Genomic DNA, 20,169 nt, shown 5'->3' on the forward strand with positions numbered 1-20,169 from the left:
ATTTCAAATTTACAACTAAGTTGCAAAAATTAAAAAAGAATGTTTCCAGATACAGTTCACTCGTCTTTCCCAAATGTTAACATTGTACACAATTATAGCCCACTTATTGAATCTAGAAAATTACCACTGATGAAATATTATTCAGGTTTTGACTATTGAGAGAAGTACTGGTGACTGAGAGAGAGCCAGACGCATTCTGGACACTGGCCTCAAGGGCGATTTAAACCAGTGGACAATTCAGGATATCATTGATTTTGGGCTTCCAATGATGAAATAATGGGTGGGGGCATGTATGTTACCTTCATAATTTCCTTTTGTGTATACCAATGCTAAAATTTACTTGGATCTTTGAAAGATGCAAACTGAAGAGAGTTCTTTTTCTGGCAAGTATTGGTCCCAGGGCACAGGTACTCTGCTGAACTTTGGGGAGTCAAAGATAAGATTCCTGTTCTACTCGTGTGCCACTACTCTGCTCATCTTTAGAGGGATTATCACATTTAATCTTTACAACAACCCTAGGAGGTAAGAATTCTCGTTATGCCTATTCGAAGCAAAAAAAAAAAAAAAAAAAGAGGCTTTAGAGAGCTTGCAAGGAAACCAGGCAGCTCCTCGGTTTAACTTCCATGCCACACTGTGATAACTGCTCTTGGTATGTTTTCAAGTCTGGAGTAATATATTGATATAGGAAATCACTGGTCCCTGTTTTATATAAAACATAACCCGTGCATATTACCATAGAAATGGCTTAAAAAGAAAGACAAATATATAATAAACCTTCAAAAGGCGGGTATACTTAGGAACCAAAGTTTGTCAATAGGACGGGTTTACACGTTACTTCACCTTTTTCCAGAAGCACTGTTGTCCCTGTTAAGAGTACGTCAAGATACAAATGTGTGTATGGGAACGGTGGAGGAACAGGAACAGCCTAAAGTCAAGGAGGAATGACTTCCTCAGCCTAGGACATCAATCCCTGAGAGTGCATATTCCCACCCTTTTTGCTTTTATTCAGAGGGATACACAACCTTGATATTTTAACCTATGGTCAAGTGGTTATTACATTGATCATACCTTGTGGTTGTTTTCAAATGCACACATTCTAGTACCTGGGGCGTCTGGGTGTGTGTTAACTTTTCTTTAAGAGTCCTGGCGCTTTCTCAGCTGGTCCAAGCCTGGTAAAGAGAGTTAGCCCTGGCGATGGAGTAGAACCTTCTTCACTTTCTCCAAATGTTTATTGTGATCCTACCGTGTCTGAGGATGTGGGTACCTGATAAGCCCATCCCCTCTCGAGGCGAAACTACTGAAAGGACCCCACCCGTGTGGAGGGGCGGAACGGCATCTCCCCACGGGAAGAGCCGCACCGTTGTCCCCACACAGGGGACGGGGAGACGGATGCACTTGCAAGTGGGCCCCTGTGGGTTCCACTCTCTTTTGAAGTTCATTTTTAACATGAATTTTAATTTAAGGTGATTCAAAGCTGGACCCCCTCTTTTGAGAACAGAGGAGAGGGCGATGGGAGAAGGCTTTCCTTCGGACCCCCAGCGGCGGGGAGCTGGCGAGCGAGGATGCGGGGTCCCGGGGAAAGGGCCCTCTGTCGTACACACCTTCTAGTTCCCGCTTCTCTGCAGCAGCCCGTCCTGGACCCCGCCGCCGCGTGCCTTCACTGCTCAGGGAGCGGACACAGGGACCCACGAGCCCCAGCCACCTAGCACCCCACTCTCGCCACGCTCCTCTGGGCGACCGGGGGCGGAGAGGGGCGCAGAGCTCGGGAGAAAGGCGGGGCGGGCGCGGCGCCCGGAGGAGAGGACGAAGGGCCGGCGGCGGCCTCGCGGCGCGTCCACATGCGGCGGGGCCGCAGGAGGCGGGGGGGACGGGGAGTCGAGGGGGAGGGTTTACATCTCCGCGAAGTTCCCGGATGGTCGCAGCCTCCCGGCGCTGAGCGCTTTTCCTGCCCGGCCGGCTCAGCCCTACGGACCGGGGAGAAGTTTCCCGGAAAAAAATGCCCCGCGCGCCGCGGGGCCCTGGAGCCGCCCGGAGCCGCTGCGCGGTAAGGGACGCGCGACCGGGGCGCGGGGTCTCAAGGCGGCTCCCGGGGAGACGCCCGCGGCCGCCGGGGAGGGCAGGGCTGGACGGCGGGGTGGGGAGCGCCGCGCGGCAGCGGCCGGGGGCGGCCGGAGGCGTCGGGGCTGCGTCCGCGGCGGGCGGTGGGCGCGGGCGCGCGGCCTCGGGAGGGGCCGGACCGGGAAGGAAGGGGCCGCGGACGGCGGGGCCACGGGCGCGGGGCGCCTCCCGCCTGGGCGCGCGCGTTCCTGGGCTCCCCCGACCCCGGGGCCGCGGCGGGGAGGAGTGGGGTGGGGGCTCGGGTCCCGCGGCGGCCGTAGTTCCCCGCGGCAGGGGCTTGGCGGGGATGCGCTGGGGCCGCATCTACACCCCCAGCTCGGGCGGATGGGGACTTTCGGGTATCCCCGGGCCGGTTCGTGCCCAGGAACCGCCTCGCCTTCTCCGCTGGTGGAATCGAGCTCATCTCGCAACGCGGCTCCCGAAACTGGGCTCCCGCCTGCAGCCCGCTGCTCGCTCTGTGGTCGGTATAGACGCGCGGGTTAGATGTGCGCATTGACCTTAGAGGCGCTTCCAGTCCCCGTCAGCGCCTTTCCCCTTGCCCGGGGCCTCTCCCGGACTTTCCGGACAGCCTGACTTCAGTCTCACTCCCCCTACCTCTTTCTGCGAACACATTTTTCTCTCTAAAAAAGAACCGTTGAAGAACGTTGCAAGCGTAAAAGAAACCAGCTGACCCAGTCGGAGGCGACTTCGACTGGTGGTTAGACTTTGAAATTAACAAAGGGTGTGTCTGTGCCCGCTCTTGGTCCTGCGTTATCCCAGAGGAATATTCCTTCCTGGGCCTCTGGCTTCTGGCCTTATCTCCGTTCTGAGGAACGCTCTCAAGTTGTTAGCAGTGACCGGTTAGACTTTGTCCCTTTTTCTTAAAGTTGCATGTAACGGCTGTCCCCCGGATAGTCCCTGGACCCCACCCTCAATCGCTGGCCCTGCGTGTCGAGGCAGTGCTGCCGCGGAGTCCCTGGACACAGTCCCACCCTGGGTGGGTTTTCTTCTGCCAGTCTCCCAAGGCAATTTCAAAACAATACTTTAGCTTCACTTTGAGTCATTGGCATATTTTTCCTCCTCAAAAATGCCTTTTCCTAGAACGGATGAAGTAACTCCAAGGAGGTTTTGTTTGGTTTGGTTTGTAGTTTGTATAAATTACCCTTTGACTTTCTGAGTTGAGAGAGCCCCGTACGCCATCAGCATTTTGCGTCTTGCCTCTCCTTCTGGTGCTCACAACACTGCCTTCTGCTCTTGCTCTGTGTCTTTACCTGCCTGTTATCCCCTCAAGGTCGAGGTTCTCGGGAACCAAAAAACCCCCATCCATCTGTAGGAGCCCATTAGCTGTTATGGAAGTGTGCAGGCTAGACTTTGCAGATTTTTTAAAAAATTTATTTAACTCCAAGTTAGTTAACATATAGCACGGTATTGGTTTCAGGAGTAGAATTTAGTGATTCATCACTTACATATAACACCCAGTGCTCCTCCCAGCAAGTGTCCTCCTTAATTCCCCTCGCCCATTTAGCCCATCCCCTGACCCTACATACACCCTGCCAGCAACCCTCAGTTTGTTCTCTGTATTTTTTTTAATTTTTTAAAAATGTGTATTTATTTCTGAGACAGAGAGAGACAGAGCACAAGTCGGGGAGGGGCAGAGAGAGAGGGGGACACAGAATCCGAAGCAGGTTCCAGGCTCTGAGCTGTCAGCACAGAGCCTGACGCGGGGCTGGAACTCACAGAGCGAGAGATCATGACCTGAGCCGAAGCTGGACGCTCAACCGACTGAGCCACCCAGGTGCCCCTGTTCTCTGTATTTAAGAACCTCTTATGGTTTGTCTCCCGGTTTGTTTTTATCTTATTTTTCCTTCCCTTCCCCTATGTTCATCTGTTCTGTTTCTTAAATTCCACATGAGTAAAATATGATATTTGTGTTTTTCTGACTTATTTCACATAGCATAATATACTCTAGTTCTATGCATCTTATTGCATATGGCAAGATTTCATTCTTTTTGATCGCTGAGTAATATTTCAGTGTGTGTGTGTGTGTGTGTGTGTGTGTGTGTGTGTATACCATGTATATATGTGTGTATATACCACATCTTCTGTCTCCATTTATCAGTCATTGGAAGATGTTATTGAACATTTTAGTCATGTCATCTTCTTCCTTGGGACCTACCCAACCCTGCCATCACTTTGGCTCCCTGGCAAGCACATGAACTCTTTCGGGTTTGGTAATATAGAGCAAAGTGATTTGTAAGCAAGGTCAGATAAAATTCTGGGACATTTACAGACAAGGAAATTACGTACAACTGGAGACATTCATGCCTTCTTCCATTTGTTTATTTCCCCCAATTAAATCTCTTGTGGGAGTTCAGCCACTTTCGTGTGCCCTTGGCATATCATGCAACTTGAGACTCAACTTACCTCATCCAAGAAATGGGGTTGATAAACTTTGCTCTTTGTCCATCACATGGTGTGAGGATCAGGTAGGGTGATGAAGTAGGAAACAGCAAAAGGCAGCACAGCACAAGGCATCAGAGGGACACCATGCAGTGTATAGCACCAAGATAAAAGAGTGATAAAGAGCTCAAGTGGTAAGGGGGGGAGAGAAGTTGGTATGCTCTTACCTTTCAAATGTACTGTCTCAGGTGCTCTGGCCAGGGATGAGCTTACTTTTGTGGGAAGTATTCATTCCTGGGTCCATGTCACTGTCTGATATTTCAGGGTGTTCCTAACTATGGTTGTAATTTTAGGAAACATATGGTTTCTGCAGTGCACATCAGGAGAACAAAACTAAAGAAAAGCACCTTTTATTTGTTGGCTGTAATCCCTTTGTTTTTAAGCATCTCGTATTCAGGATTCTGTCTCCCAGAGTTATGGTCTTCCTGAAGCCTGCCCTCCGGTGAGGCCCACCAAATTCCTCATGATTCCCATACAGAGGTCTCTCCGCCAGTGTGTCCCAGCAGTCCACAGTTACACCAAGTGTTGGAAGGTTGGGAGGCATAGCCTGGAGAATAGCCAGGACCCACATCAGTGAAGATTCCAATCTCAGTTGGAATCCAGCCAGATACTCATTTAGCATTGAGGGTCCCTGCTAGGGGTCGCCGCTGTGCCATAGGGCACGGCAGTGGAGTGGGAGACATTGCTCAGAAAGAGATGGAGTTTGCCCCTGGACCCTTACCTTCTGGTAGAGATGAGGCAGCTTTCAAACAGTGAAATGCAAGTCAGAATGTGGTAAATAAGGTAAAAAAAAAAAAAAAAAAAAAAAAAGATACAGGTCAAATACAAGGAATTTCGAGGAGAATGAAATTGCTTCCAGCTGGGGGGAGTCCATCCTTCACTGATTTGCCCATTTAACAAATATTGATGGGCCAGGCATAGGAAGGCTAATGGGCCCGTCGCCATTGCGGTCCCCCTTCCCTGCCCCAGTGAGGAACAGTTCTGGTTCCACTTTGCTGTGACAAATTAATGCTTCATCCCTCAGCCTCATTGTATCACCCAGCCCAACATTTGTCACTTGTTCCTACCCTGTAGGGATTACTGTCAGGTCAGAATAATTCTGTCCTTTGAATACTTTGTAATAATACAGTTATTTGATACAGTCATACAGTTAGTTAAGTCATGCTGTTCTGCTTAACACACATGGACTAGTATTGAAATATTCTGCTCCTTCGCCATGGGTGTCACTAGAAGCTTATAAAAACTTGATTCTGTAAATCTGGGTGAGGCCCAGAATCTGTTTGCTGAGAGCCCCCTCCCCTAGGTTGTGCTGATACGCTGTCACGTGCAAGGTTAAAGCATGGGTCTGGAGGTTGGGTCGATCTTGCTTCTGGTGCCAGCTCTGTCTTCTGCAAGTTCTTTGACCTCTGTTTCTTTGCCTTTAAAATGAGAGTAACCACCTCATCCTGTAGGGTTGCGAGGGTCCAGTGAAGTCATGGTCGTGGATTGTTTAGCAGATTGTCCGGGACTGTGCTGCTGCTGCCGCTTGGTATTTGTGAGCCATTATTATCACTATTACCAGTGTTAGTGTATGCAAAACACTGTTGGCATTCCTTTTGTCAAATGGAAATACAAAAACAGCCTAAACATGGCAACAGCCTTTTTTATAAATTAACATATAATAATCCCTTAACAGTCTGTAATTTGTTGAGTGTTTTCACCCCAATCACCTCGTGTATTCTCTTACCAGCTGGAGAAGGAGGAATCTCACAGAGCAGAATCTCAGTGTTTGGGGGCCAGCAGCCTGTGATCTGCTTACCCAGTCAAGCCTACTCTGCTGAAGTTATTGGGGCAGATAAAGGGTGGGAAAGCAAAGACAAGACGCACTATACCCTGGTCCCTTGGCACTAGGAAGTGGCACATAGTAACAATCATGGTGGCCATCACCAGTGTGAGGGTGACCAGTGGATTAGACTGCCTGCCCAAGGCTGGGCTGCTTAGGTCACAGGAATAGCACCTAAAACCGTGGGGTGGCCCCTGTGTGGATTCCTGGGATGCATGCTTAGCATTACAGTCCTCAGATCAGTCGTAAATACTTGCTGAGAAGTCAAAAAATAGGCTTTGCTAATACTCAATAAAAGAACTTAGCTAAGATAGACAGGAGACACAGTCACCTACAATTTTAGTTTAGAAGCTTCAGTAAGCATGGCTCACATGGTAAAAACATGTCACTGTGGTGTTACGTTATTTAACATTTTAGCATTACTCACTATGGATATATTTTTTTTCTCTTCTAGTAAGCCATCTTTCCAGTATAACACAGTTTCTTCTTTTCAATTTTCTTGTATGTCTTAGTTAGATTAAGGGAATCAAATTCTTCAAATTTGGCCTAAGCTTTAAAAAAAAATCTCTCCTTCCTTCCTTTCTTCCTCCCTGTCTTCCTTCCATTCTCCCTCCTTCTTCCACTTGCTTTCTTTAATGTTACCACTTACTGTGTGTCATTTAATTGAATCATTTAGTAGCTACACAACCCTGTGATGTAGGGTCTGCTCATATACATGGAACCTGAGGCTGAGAGAAGTTAGGTAATGTGCCCAAGGTCACATAGCTAGTGAGAGAGCTAGTATTGAAACCCACGCCATTCTGATTCCAAACTCTGCACCCTTGACCCTCAATTTCACCTTCATCCATATTATATACTGCTTTGCATGTGGTGGGCTCCATCTAAACTATTATGTTCCATTCCCATCTGGATGCCTTTGCATTGCCTTTTCTTCTCCACACTGCCCCTTCTCTTCACCTGATGTTGAATCCTATAGATTCCTCAACTTGGCCACAAATACTTGTTAAGAAGAAAAATAATAGACTTTGCTAACAGTCAATAAAAGGAGAGTATTGTAAAATAAAGAAGAGACCACTACAACTTAAAAGTTTATTTTTATTTATTTTCTATTTTCTTACCTACACAATACATACTCCACTTAGTATATATCTATATAAGTTTATATTATTTAAATATATAAATTGTTCTTTCATAATACTTGACTAGTTTAAATATGTGTAATATGTACACCTTACCTCGTTACAACACCTAAATGCAGTTGGTTACATTTCTCCTATTCTCCCTCTTCTGCCTTCCCCCACACCACCATCTACTTGCATATTTGAGACTGTGTTACATGGATATTGTTTGCATTTTGTTTGTTTTACCTTTTTAGTATTTCTTGGACATAGTACTACTATGTTTTAAGTTTATTTATTTAGTTTGAGATGGAGAGAGCACCATCAGGAGAGGGGCAGAGAGAGAGGGAAAGAGAGAGAATTCCAAGCATGCTGTGTACCATCAGTTTAGAGCCCAATGCAGGGCTCAGACTCACGAACCGTGAGAGCATGACCTGAACTGAAATCAAGAGTCAGATGCTTAACCAACTGAGCCATCCAAGTGCCCCTAGGACTACTGTATTCTCACAGCTGCATAGAATTCTACTGTAGCAATAATGTATATATCATATATATACACTTTATGTATTCTATATGTATATATTATGTATATATAAAACATAATATATATACTGTATATATATATATATGTATATATATAGCATATATATATATATATATATATATATATATATATATATATGAGTGGTGCATTATTGGTGTCCACAGTCACTCATTAGAGTTTGCACTCTTATTGCACAGTTCAGTGACCATCAGCTCACCTGCTGGCTTTTGCTAATGATGCCCAAATAATTAATCCATTGAGTCAAGTCCAACAACCATTCATTCACTAACAGAATAACTATAGTCATTTAATTGGCATACACAGACCAAGTGGGCAGTTGGTTAAATTTCTTGCTTTCAACCACTTGTGTCTCCCCAACCCATTTCTGAAACCCTCCATGCATTTTTCTATAGACATATGCAGGAGATTATGTCTGTTGACTGAAGAATTTAGGCCTGAGAAGGACCACACGAGAAATGTGGCCACATCCCAGAGTGATGCAATGTTGAAATGTTAAACATGTTACCAAGTAATATTTCAAGAAATGCTGAGACTTCCCTGCTCCCACCCTCACAGCAGAATAGATTTTAAAAGTAGAGAACCTTTAGACCTTGGAGAAGATCTTGAGAAAACATGTACCCTAGCTATTTTTTTTCCTGAAAATGTAAACAGTGAGATCAGTGTCTTAACCACAGTAGTCTTGTGTTGTGGGGATGGATATTTAGATAATGGAGACAGTCAGATCAGCCTGAGATATAAGAGGGAAAAAAATGGGCTCTTCTTGAACAGGCCCCTGTCATAAGCAGCACATGTAGGTGGTGAGGGAGGAACTTTCTGGAAGGACTGTGGTATGGATTTGAGAGAAAAAGGGGTGGAGAGGGAGAATGAGAGAAGTCTAAGCTGTTTGCTTTCCCAGATCCCAGAAGGCAGGCTGAGAGACACTAAGACAGGATTTCAGATGGTACTAAAATTTCCAATTCAGGTTTTGAGGGTCTGGAAAAAAGGCAGAGTAGTTGAAGACCTTTTAAAAACCTTTTTAGGAAGTAGTATAGCAATTTATGTTGAGCAGTGCCTATTCTTATCTATGAGAGCCAAGATTTGATTGCCATGCATGGGTTAAGAAATAACCCACAGCGTCAATTTAAAATATCTCAGGTTTTTTTGAGTAAAATTTCATACTGTTCTTTTCCCTAGAGTTTTAAGCACTGTTTTAAAAAAAAAAAATTTTATTTTTTTTTTTTGTGATTTGAGACACATTCAGAAATTAGATTATTGTTAAAACTAGGGCAAGTCTTGAGTGACATTTTATAAGATGTTGGAACTAAAACCTCTGTATTTAAACATCTCTCTCCTTTAATTTTCTTTGTTTCTTTCTTTCTTCCTTCCTTCCTTCCTTCCTTCCTTCCTTCCTTCCTTCCTTCCTTCCTTTCTTGATAAGAAAGTGGGAGAAGCAAAGGAAAAAAATTCTCAACTGGTTAAAGGACAATGTGTTACTGTGGTATTATTTAAATCATAAAACCCCTTTCTATACAGAAGTTCTGTGTGCATCACCTCTACATTGCTGTGATGAAGTGCTGTGTGTCCTGGAGCTCAGAAAGCCACCAGACCAAATGCTCAGTCTCTGGCTCAGTTAAGCATCCGACTTTGGCTCAGGTCATGATCTCCATGGTTCACGAGTTCGAGCCCTGCATCAGGCTCTGCACTAACAGCTCAGAGACTGGAGCCTGCTTTGGGTTCTGTGTCTCCCTCTCTCTCTCTGCCCCTCCCCTGCTTGTGCTCTCTCTCTCTCTCAAAAAATAAATAAACATCAAAAAAAAATTTTTAAGACAAAAACGGAAGAACTATATGAAGAAAAGGCTAATAGTTTTCTCTTATCTCACTCAGATTCTAACTCCTCAAGGTAATGTTATCTGTTCAGGATGTGTCCTTCCTCTGTCTCTGCTTATATAAGTATATACAAATGCATGTGCACATATATTTTTTTTCTGTTAAAAATAGGAACATACACATTAGGCTACAAGATTTTTTTGTTGAGATGCAGTTGACATATAACATTGTGTAAGTGTAAGGGTACAGTGTGCTGATTTGATACAGTTATATATGGCAATATGATCACCACCATAGCTTTAACACCTCCATCACTGTCACATAATTATCATTTCTCTTTTGTGGGGAGAACATGTATGATTGCAAATATATACTTTCAAGTACGCAGTTTCACTATTGCTAACTATAATCGCAATGCTGTGCATTAGATCCCTAGGACTTACTCATCTAATCACAAGTTTGTACCCTTTGACCAACATCTCCCCATTCCCCCCCACCCCCAACAGCTCCTAGTAACCACCACTCTACTTTCTGTTTCTACAGGTTTGGCTCTTTAGATTCCACTAAGCCAGATCATATGGCATTTTGTCTTCCCCTGTCTGACTTGTTTCACCTAGCATAATACCCTCAAGGTCCTTCCGTGTTGTCACAAATGGTAGGATGTCTTTCTCTTGGCTGAGTAATACTCCATGGTGTGTATATAGTACATCGTCTTTATGCATTCACCTACCAGTGGACATGTAGGTGGTTTCTCTCTCTTGGCTATTGTGAATAATGCTGCAATGAATATGGGAGTGCAGATATCTTTTTGAGATCCACAGATTTTTTTTTAACATACCAAAGCATCATAGACATTCTCTCCAAATCAAAAAACTCATTAAAAAAATTTTTTTAAAAATTAAAAAACTCATTTATTTATATCATGGCTGCTTCACATGCCACAATTTAACCATTCAGGTTGTTTCAAGTTTTGTGCTATATATAGCAACAGTTCTTCTCTGAACATCCATGTGTGTAAATTTGAACGAGCTAACATACAGAAGCTTTTATCTTTGTCTGTCAGAGTCCCCAAAGTGGTATTACTTTCCAAAAGTTGTAGTAATTCACGGTCCCACTAACACTACTTGAAAATATCTGTTTCCCCCATATCCTTGCCAGCATAATTTATTTTAGAAGGATAAGCTTTCTAATCTCTGTTTCCTGTTTTGTTTCAAATGATTTCTGCAGGGAGCACTTGTCACTATCTTTACTTTAAAAAATCCCATTCATTTGAATTATTCATGTCTTGTCTTTTCCTTAATTTTCTAATGTGCATGTGATTTGTCTTCTAGAACTGGAGGAGAAAAATTTGAGCCTAACCTCACTGAGCCTAATCGTTCTGTATTGAAGTGAAACAAAACACTTGATTTCTCTTTATAATAAAGTCAATGTAGACTCTTCAGTCCCAATTTTCTCGTAAAAGTATATTATTTAAGAAATTGTCTCCAGAAATATAAATGTTTTAATAAAAACAGAAATTTATGAAATACAAAAGATGGGAAATTTTAAAGGAGTTTTGAGCTCACAGAGCTAACGGAGTTTCCCTTTCGAGTCCAGAAATCTGAAGACAAAGGTTCTTTGAGAGCATTCGTTCTAAGTTATAGCGGATTACATCAAGAGGAAAAAGTGAATCACAGCAGATAGGAATTTAAACCTGGAACATTGCTGAAAAGCCCCTGCACCGTTGCTCTTGCTTGTTTTTCTGGGAGGTGGGACTAGATCCCACGTCTCCTGTTCTGCTAGTCGCTGAGTTCATTAGAAAATTATTTGTATATAACTCCAGCAGTACATTGGTTAATCAGAAACATCTGCACAACTGGGGTCGTTTATAGGAACAGAATAACTAAATCAATCAGCACAATTTCTTGTACTCGGGGAGGTCGGGCCAGCATTGTGTAGCCCAGAATAATGACAGGGCTTTGTAGCTAACCTGATGCAGATGCAGAAAGATTGTGTCTGGGCAGCAGAAGTCCGAACTGAAAATGAAGAAATCCTGTGAGTCCTTGATGTTTGCCTTCATTAAATTTTACTCTGTTTCTAATGTTAGTGTTTTAAAGGCTCAGATGCTTCAGAAAGGGATGTCCTGTTCAGAAAAAGAACACATCCAAGTCATACCTTCGAAGGACGGAGTCTCCTGAACGAGTCTGAATTGTCCAGATCAGAGTCCCCTGAAAGATAAGTCTGTATGTTCTGCCCAAACTGCCAGAGCTGCGACAAGCCAAGGGCCTCATGCTGGGAAAGCGGCCCCAGACCAGACAGGCGAACTGACATGTCTGACTAGAGGGAGCTAAATCGGGCAGAGGACGTGAGTTCCCAAGAGAGGCGGACGCTGGAGTCCTGACCTGATGTAGCCAGAGCAGTTCCTCAGGGTGGGTGTCCTTGTGCAGAGCCCCAAAGGTCCATGAAAGTTGAGTGGGTTCAGAGAACGCAGTCCCGTGTTCTGGTTCTCGCGGTCAGCCTTGCTGGAGACTTCGTTATGGGAAGACAGGGCGTCTGAGGAGAACGGGGAAGTCTCTAGACCCAGTGTCTCCCCGCGTGGCCCAATCTGAGGGACCCTGAACTCTCCCTCCACCACTTAAAAATACAAGTCGTGCTCAAGGCCAGAAGTCCACTGGTCCAGACTCCCAGAATCCTGAGGTGGGATTGGGTTCCTGTTGCCTGGGTGGCTTCAGGTAGGGCTAACCTTGGTAGGCAGCTGCCATTAGGTTTTGGCTGGTGAGTGGTCAATGGGGAGGGAGAGTAGTTCCCCCCCCCCCCCCCCCCGGGGAATTGGCAGCTTTTCTCTCGAGATCTACCATAGTCTCAGCGCTGGGATTTGCGAACGCTCGCATCTTCTGAGGGCCCCCATGTACTGATGCACGTGGCCCCTGTGCTCTCCTTTCCTTTCGCTCTGCCTCTGCCTTTAGATGCCTTTCAATCCTCAGAGGCAGTGTGGACTCTTGAAAATTAAGCCACTTTCAGGTTAAGTCCTGCTATCAACCGGCTCATTTATTTGATGTCTTTTTCATTGGATCCTCTGGTCAAAGTAGATTGGGAAGGTGGACAGAGCAGAAAGATAGGAGCTCAACACTTCCAGTTCCGGCTTGAATGCCAGTGGTCCTGTGACCTTGACAACAATAAAACACTATGTGGAAGTTGAGTGGAGAAAGCTGTAGGGATGGGGAGACTGAGGCTCAGAGGATGTCTGGGATGCCTGTTCAGGGGCTTACAGCGGCTCCCCATTGGGCACCGTCTATAAACAGTGCACTCAGAAACATTTTAACTTATCAGTCAGAGGCCCGATGACTCTGAAATTTCACCTTGCCTGTTTTTGACTAAATGTTTGATAAACAAGTGGCATCTCTCATTTAGCTAAAATAGTGTATGTGTGTTATGTGTAATATATGAAATCGAGTTATATTCCAGCAAACTCCCTGAGTTCTTATGCTTGAATCTCATTGTGTACTTGCTGAAGAAAGAACATTAGCTATTACCCTGAGATTTTCTTTGTAATGTCATTGGTGGAGGTGGGATTTCCGCTAGACGCTGTCCAGGTATGCCTAGCAGATCTTGTTTTATTTACATCCAGTGAAAATCACACTACCTCACTATATGCGTATACACATCCATTATACTGACCCTTATTTTCTATTAGGACACACACGGTCATAACCCTGAAACCGCCTGTCCTCACCATCTACTATACACGTGTGCATGCATCATTCGCTTACCCTTTTAAAAAAATTTTTTTTTAACCTTTATTTATTTTTGAGAGGGAGGGAGACAGAGCGCAAGCAGGGGAGGAACAGAGAGAAGGGAGATATAGAATCCAAAGCAGGCTTTAGGCTCCGAGCTGTCAGCACAGAGCCCGGCGCAGGGCTCGAACTCACGAACTGTGAGATCATGACGTGAGCCGAAGTCAGACGCTCAACCCACTGAGCCACCCAGGCGCCCCCATCTGTTTACTCCTTTTATGGAGCACTTCAGATATAACCACAAGGCACCAGTTCCAAACTTCATTAGGAAAGTCCACTGCTGGGGCTTAAATTTTTAAATATTTATTTATTTTGAGAGAGAGAGAGAGAGAGCATGCATGCATGTGCCCAAGCCAGGCAGGGGCAGAGACAGGGAGAAAGAATCCCAAGCAGGCTACACACTGTCAGTGTGCAGCCCAGTGCGGGGCTCAAACCCAGGAACCGTGAGATCATGTGACCTGAGTGGAAATCAAGAGTCAGATGCTTAACCAACTGAGCCGTCCAGGTGCCCCCATTGCTGGGATGGTACACGCATGAGCCTTTGTGGCTTTTTAGAAGGCAGAGGTCATTGCTCACTCAGGTGCTTTTTGTATAGGCTCAGACAAAAACACCATACGCAGGTGACTGTGTGTTGCTTCACTGTGATGGTGGTGATTCCTGGGAACGGATAAAAATACCCAGATGGGGCTTCACCTTAAGAGTTCTGTCATATGCTCATTGGTTGGTGGTTGTGAGCATTGCTGGTTGAGTCTCTTGTTTGCATTTCTTACTCGTGGCCTGAGGAACAACACGTTGCTATTTTGGCTCGGAGGCAGACCATCTTGGATATCTTCCAAGAAACTGTGTGCTGCTTTTGCTTCTTGAGATTGGTGCTAACATTACAGGATCTCCAGTTATGCATGGAAAGATCCTGGGCCAACAGGCTGGCCAATGGTGCCCCTGTGGACTTTCTGCTTTACAGAGAGGTTAGACAAACTTGTCTACCCAGGAAACTGAACCTTAGGACTGGTGCCCAAGAGAGCCTAACCACCATCTTAGATAAGGTTGTGACTAGGAGAAAGTGTTTTTGAGTTTCAGCCCCGAGGCCCAAGAGAGGATGAAGTCCTAGTGGAAACTTCCCCTGTGCTCCGCTTCAGCTCTGGCTCCAGCAACACAGAGGGGGAGAGGAAAAGGGAAGAGGCTTCTGGTGGTGGACAGAGTGCAGAGGTCAGCAGTGACAGCAGGGAAAAGAATCTGGTGGTTTCAAGCTGCAGGGAGAAGCCTCAGCTTGGGGCCGGGAGCCATGGAGTGAAAGGAGTGAGATCCTTAACCTCCCCCACCCGTCCAAGAAGGTCCCCTGTTAATGAGGTTTCTGGGCAGGGGGCTGCAAGTATAGGGACTCTTGGTGAGCTGGCCTAAGCGATGGTCTGCTCTTCGAAAGAACTCCTTAGGAAACAGAAACAGAAATAAGAGGTTGCCTGCTTTTCGCATGCTTACTCGCAGAAGTAAAAAATGAATTATTCCTCCAGATTTCCAGTCATCATTTTTACAAGTGATAATCATAATAGTATCTAACATAGATATTGCTTACTATGTACCAGGTAATGTTCTAAACGCTCTAATAAATTAGCCCACTGAATCCATATGATGATGCTATGAGGCAGGCACTGTTGTCTTCATTTAGCAGATGAGGAATTTGTGGGGAACAAACTTGCCCAAGTTCACACCATTCACTTAGCAGAGTCCAGATTCGGTCCAGTTCATGTGGCTTCAGAGCCCGCTCTGAACTGTGATGCCCACCCCGCCCTCTGGCTCTTCAGCGAGGGGCAGAAAATTGGAAAGGACCTAAATGGCCCCAGCTTTTTTCAAGCAGATGACTGATCACTGGTACAGTGTTCTGGGAAAATGACCCGAGCTTTCTGTTCCTCTGTTTTCCCTCATGTGTCTGGGTTAGGGGCACCAGCCCACTGGGAAAGGACAGCCTGAAGCAGTGAAGACCAACCTCCTCTTCAGTGGTGTTTTGGGTCCAGCAGTAACTTCTCTCTGAATCATCCACTTTGACACCTGACTCCCGTCACAGACATACATTCTAAATGACCCTCTAAGACTGCAGTGTCTCTAGTGAGGAAGAAAATCTTCATAGAGTGTCACAAGTGCTGCCTAAGACTGGTGTCATTGACTAGCATCACATTATTTTCTCAAGAATAAAATGAATAACACAGGTTATATTTAGCTGAGGGGAAAGGAGTGTAATACTCAACTGTAGGGGCACCTGGATGGCTCAGTCGGTTAAGCGTCCAACTTCAGCTCAGGTCATTATCTCGCGGTTTGTGGGTGCGAGCCCCGAGTGGGGATCTGTGCTGAGAGCTTGGAGCTGGGAGCCGGCTTCAGATTCTGTGTCTCCCCCTACCCCTGCCCCTCCTCCACTGCTCATGCTCTGTTTCTCTCTCCCTCAAAAGTAAACATTAAAAAACATTAATACTCAACTGTAAAACATAGAACCTCTTATAAAATAACAGAATATTGGAGTTAGGAAGCAAAGTGAAGATAAAGATCTTTTTGCCCGTCCTCCCACTTCACAGGTGAAGAAACAGAACCCCAGAGAAGTTAGGTGGCTTTCCCAAGGCCAAGGCTGGTTGGTAGCAGAGTTGATGCGAGAACACAGGCCTGCCGAGTTCCAGCCCAGTGCTTTTTTCCCTGCCCAAGATTGGATAAAATAGTCCCTAAGTGATTTTCTTTTTAAGTTACAGGTGGAACATAGAATGGTCCATTTCCTTATTGGACAAGGCCAAAGCTAACACTGCCCTAAAGTGTGAGGGGTGCAGCTGGAAACCTCCTTCAGGTCCAAACCACAGTAAAGCCCGGCTGAGGAAAGGCAAGGCAGTGTTCAGGGCAGGGGCTCGTGTGGAGTTCACAGGGCCAAGCCTCTGCCTTCTAGACTGTCCTGGCCAGGAGAGCAGTTATCTGTCCCCACTACTCTGCTCAAGTCCGTTGCTTTGAAGGTGAAGGAATTGAACTGGCTCAGTTTATAGCAGAGTTCAGTGAGAGGGATGGGGAAGAAGAGGGGAATGGTCACTTCTTTACCATAAAGGAAGATCTATCTCAAAACCCTTCTGCTGATTGGGGCGCCTGGGTGGCGCAGTCGGTTAAGCGTCCGACTTCAGCCAGGTCACGATCTCGCGGTCCGTGAGTTCGAGCCCCGCGTCAGGCTCTGGGCTGATGGCTCGGAGCCTGGAGCCTGTTTCTGATTCTGTGTCTCCCTCTCTCTCTGCCCCTCCCCCGTTCATGCTCTGTCTCTCTCTGTCCCAAAAATAAATAAAAAATGTTGAAAAAAAAAATTAAAAAAAAAAAAAAAAACCCTTCTGCTGAGAGTGACTGTCAGGCAGTCAGGTCTCTACCAGGCTTTGGGTCCCAGAGGCCTGCAGGCTGCAGGGCTCTTGCTACATTACTGAGATGGAGAATTTTAAGCCCTTCCTGGAAGAGGCTTGGGCAGCCTGTGGTGGCCTCCCTGCGGACCTCTGCACCACTGGCAACCTGGGCAAGACTGCTGACATCTGGGGTCAGAAGCACAGGGGCCCAACAGACACTTCTGCTGACAAGGACAACTATAGGTAACCTTCGTACCTGCGGAGCAGTGGCCTGGGAATCCCCACAGGCAAGAATGGAGAGGAAGTCAGCTCTGCATCAGGGAGAGACAGAAACCTGAGACTCAGAGGGCATCCAGAGCTGTGTTTCCCACTTCTGGGCTCTTCTGCCTCAAAATGGGCCCAAAGGGAGCTGTAAAGTAACTTTGTCTGGGGCTGATTTCATCCCTGGTCTTGTGTGATCCCACCCACAACAAGAGCATTTGGGGGGAATTAAAACTACCTTGACCAGCAGTTCTCAAAAGCACCCTCTTGGTGGACCGCCAAGGGGTGTGGGACAAATTATTCCTTCCCTCCCTTCAAGCAGTTCTGTCAGTCCCCTTGGGGACTTCTGTGGCAATTTATCTGGCCATCTTTTCAAGCCCAGGAAAGACAAAATAAAAAAAGCTGTCCCCAGAAACAGATAAAACAAAACCAAGTTCATTCTTTTCTCTTCTTTCTTTCTTTCTTTCTTTCTTTCTTTCTTTCTTTCTTTCTTTCTTTCGAGGTGGGGGAATAGGGATGGGCAGAGAGAGGAGTACAGAGGATGCAAAGTGGGTTCCATGCTGACAGCAGACAGCCTGATGTGGGGCTCAAACTCACGAACTGTGAGATCCTGACCTGAGCTGAAGTCAGACACTTAACCTACTGAGCCACCCAGGTGCCCCCAAAACCAAGTTCATTCTTAAGCTGGATGTGATCTGGAAGGTTTTCAGGGAGGGGCACAGCTCACCAGCCCCATGGGGCCTTTCTAGCCTCAAATCTGTAGGTCCTTGTTCTTGGCCAGAGGATAACAGGATCTTTTGTTTATCTGGTATGACCTGGAACCCCCCTTCTAGAATTAAGCAAGAAACCAGAGGCAGAGATAGGATTCAAAGTTAGAAGTTTTGGGGGCACCTGGGTGGCTCAGTCAGTTAAGTGTCCGACTCTTGATTTTGGCTCAGGTCATGACCTCACGGTTGTGAGATTGAACCTTGTGTCGGGCTCCATGCTGAATGTGGAGCCTCCTTAAGATTTCTCCCCACCCCCAATAAATAAATAAACATTAAAAAAAAAAAAATGAAACAGGGGCATCTGAGTGGCTCAGTCAGTTAAGTGTTCAATTCTTGATTTTGGCTCAGGTCATCATCCTAGGCCCACAGGATCCAGCCCCGCCTTGGGCTCCATGCTGAGTGTGGAGCCTGTTTGGGATTCTCTCTCTGTTTCTGCTCCTCTCCCCTGCTCGCATGCTCTCTCTAAAAATAAAAATAAATTAAAAAAATACCAAGTTATAAGTGTCTGCTCCCATGTCTGTGGTTTCCCTGCCTTGTGCTTGATTAGAATGACAGTTTTGGTGACACGTCCCGCCTTTGTGCCGTGCCAGTGTCAGCCAGCCTCCTGTGATGCCGGACCCCTCTGGCTACTCCTGCCCCCTTGCTGTTCGTCTGCCTCTGTAAGCCTAGATGGTGCAGAAAGTGGTTTCCAGCTCTCCTCCGAGGGGTCGGGGGGTACTGAGGGGGCTGCTGTGGGCAAGCGCCAGGCCAGGTGCAAAGCGGGCCCCACTTTCTCCTGACCTTACTCTCCCAGTAGCAGTGTGAAGTGATGAACTCTCATGAGACCAGTATCGGCCTGCTTGCTTGGAGGAACTAGGGGGCAGAGTGTGCCGTAACTAGCCCTATTGCATAAATCAGCCCAGCCAGTTCCTCCTTTCGTCCCCCACAAGGTGCAACACAAGGGCCCAAAGCTGAAGAACTTCACAAATGAACTCAGTTCTAATACAGAAGCCACAGGTGACGAAACTTCCCCCGTATAGATTCAGGGGTCTGGTGGGTCCCTTCTTTCCAGACTCAAAATATTTCCAAACGGTAAAATTTCAGAGGCAACAAGTGGTGTTGAGTTTGAAGAACAACAAGAGACATGCTCAGAGGGTAGCCCTGTTCCTATACTTGAATAACAGACGTGAAGGGATGTGGCATCTGGGCAGTATTTGAAAAGCAATCTCTCTCTCTGTGAACAGTGAGTACACCACATAAAGAAGCGTTGTCCGAGCCAGCGTTTTGAAACCTTGTTTGACCATGACTCACAGTAAGAAGTACATTTTTCATTGAGATCTAGTACACGTAGATAGATAGATAAGAGAAACAAATGTTTTATAAAACAATTCCCATTCGTACTAAATGCGATACATTTTGTGTGTGTGTGTGTGTGTGTGTGTGTGTGTGTGTGTATGGTATGTGTTTTAAAAAGCACATTTCGACCCACTCAATTGACTCGTCTGTCCGAGAATAGGCAACAGCCGGCAGTTTGAAAAATACTGATTTGAACAGAAACATGTCAGACATGTAGAAACTGGTCTCATTGGCTTCCTGGCCCCAAAAGAGGTTTCCCTCACTTTTCTGATCACTAGAAGCTGGTGGAGAAGTGATGGCGAGGCAGGAGCAAGGAAGGGAAAGGAGGTCATGGCTGAGGGAGGGGCCAGAGGCAGAGTTGTGCCCCGCTCACACCGCAAGCGCTTGAGTGCATGCGATATGGTGTCCTGGCACGGAGAGGACCGGCGGTGCTCACAGTGCACGGGTCCTCGTGTAAGGATTTCTGTCCACTAAGGTTTGTAGTGAAAAGTGGAAGCATAAACTGACACACAGGAGCCTGAGACACCCCTTCGTCCTGCGTTCCCTGAAAGAAGGAACCATGTTACAGGACTGTGTTCAGCGTTACATCCCTAGTTCTGGGTCTCATTTATATTAAGTATTCAATGTTTCTTCAGAGACCGTGTTATCTCATTAGTACTTGCAACTAGGCTAGTAAAAATCCTAATTCTGTATGGTAGTATTTTAAAAAAACGTGATTTGGGGGCACCTGGGTGGCTCAGTCGGTTAAGCATTCGACTTGATTTCGGCTCAGGTTGCAATCTCACGGTTCGTAAGATCAAGCCCCATGTTGGGCTCCA

At 46.1% G+C, this 20,169-nt stretch overlaps 1 protein-coding gene across 1 annotated transcript in view; it reads left to right on the forward strand.

Moving 5' to 3' along the window:
- Positions 1–1,908: 1,908 nt before the first annotated feature.
- The window catches only part of WIPF1 (WAS/WASL interacting protein family member 1), a 124,871-nt gene continuing 106,610 nt past the window's right edge, over positions 1,909–20,169 (forward strand). The window contains exon 1 of the mRNA XM_058713552.1: positions 1,909–2,044. The gene's annotated coding sequence lies outside the window, so the exon portion shown is untranslated. The remainder of the gene's footprint in view (positions 2,045–20,169) is intronic.

Source organism: Neofelis nebulosa, chromosome 2 (assembly GCF_028018385.1).
Source record: "Neofelis nebulosa isolate mNeoNeb1 chromosome 2, mNeoNeb1.pri, whole genome shotgun sequence".
In the NCBI taxonomy this organism is placed as follows: Eukaryota; Metazoa; Chordata; class Mammalia; order Carnivora; family Felidae; genus Neofelis; species Neofelis nebulosa.